Source organism: Tachyglossus aculeatus, chromosome 2 (genome assembly GCF_015852505.1).
Source record: "Tachyglossus aculeatus isolate mTacAcu1 chromosome 2, mTacAcu1.pri, whole genome shotgun sequence".
Lineage (NCBI taxonomy): Eukaryota > Metazoa > Chordata > Mammalia > Monotremata > Tachyglossidae > Tachyglossus > Tachyglossus aculeatus.
The window spans coordinates 88,814,636-88,815,433 of NC_052067.1; the positions used below are offsets into that span (position 1 = coordinate 88,814,636).

At 40.0% G+C, this 798-nt stretch overlaps 1 non-coding gene across 1 annotated transcript; it reads right to left on the minus strand.

Annotated features, from left to right (window-relative positions):
* Nucleotides 1–316: 316 nt before the first annotated feature.
* LOC119924835 lies at nucleotides 317–451 on the minus strand. Its single transcript, XR_005449522.1, has one exon. It is a non-coding gene; the product is annotated as a small nucleolar RNA SNORA7 (small nucleolar RNA).
* Between the last annotated feature and the right edge of the window lie 347 nt (nucleotides 452–798).

Sequence of the window (798 nt, forward strand, 5' to 3'; positions counted from 1 at the left end):
CTCTTTTCTGTTCTATTTTATTTTGTTCTATTCTACTCTCTCTAGCCTAGTCTATTTTGTCAATCAATAGTATTTATTGAGTTCTTATTCTGGGAAGAGCACTATAAGAAGCACTTGTGTAGTCTTATGCTGTTGAGTCATGCCTGACCCATAGTGACACATTGGACACATCTCTCCCAGAATGCAATCATTCTTGTAGTGTATCCACAGAGTTTTCTTGGTAAAAATGCAGAAGTAGTTTACCATTGCCTCCTTCCACGCAGTAAATGAATCTCTGCCCTCGAGTCTCTCCCATGCCGCTGCTGCCAACAAAGGTGAGTTTTGACTGCCTTCCACTCACTAGCCACTGCCCAAGCTAGGAATGGAATGGGTATGCCTCTGCTTTACTCTCCCTCTCATAGTCGAGACTGGTAGAGTACTGGAAACTCTCCAGGTGCGACCCTGAGAGGGGAATAAGCACTTGGAAGAATACAGTAGAGTTAGTAGACATGATCCCTGATCTAAAGAGGCTCAGCTAGTTCCTACTTGCCAATAGGCAATATTAGATTCTGATTTCTCATTGCTATTTTGTGAACTGACAAACTTATTGATGCACATTCTTAGCACTTTTGAGTATATACATTCATTCAATTGTACATTCAATTATTTACCTTAACTAATCTATTTGTAAGTATTTTTATGCCTGTCTCTGTAAGCTCCTTGTGGACAAGAAACCTTGTATTTTCTTGTTTAAACTTGTACTTTGAAAGTGCTTTGTGAGGCCGTTATTGAGTAGGGACCATCTGTATATGTTGCCAA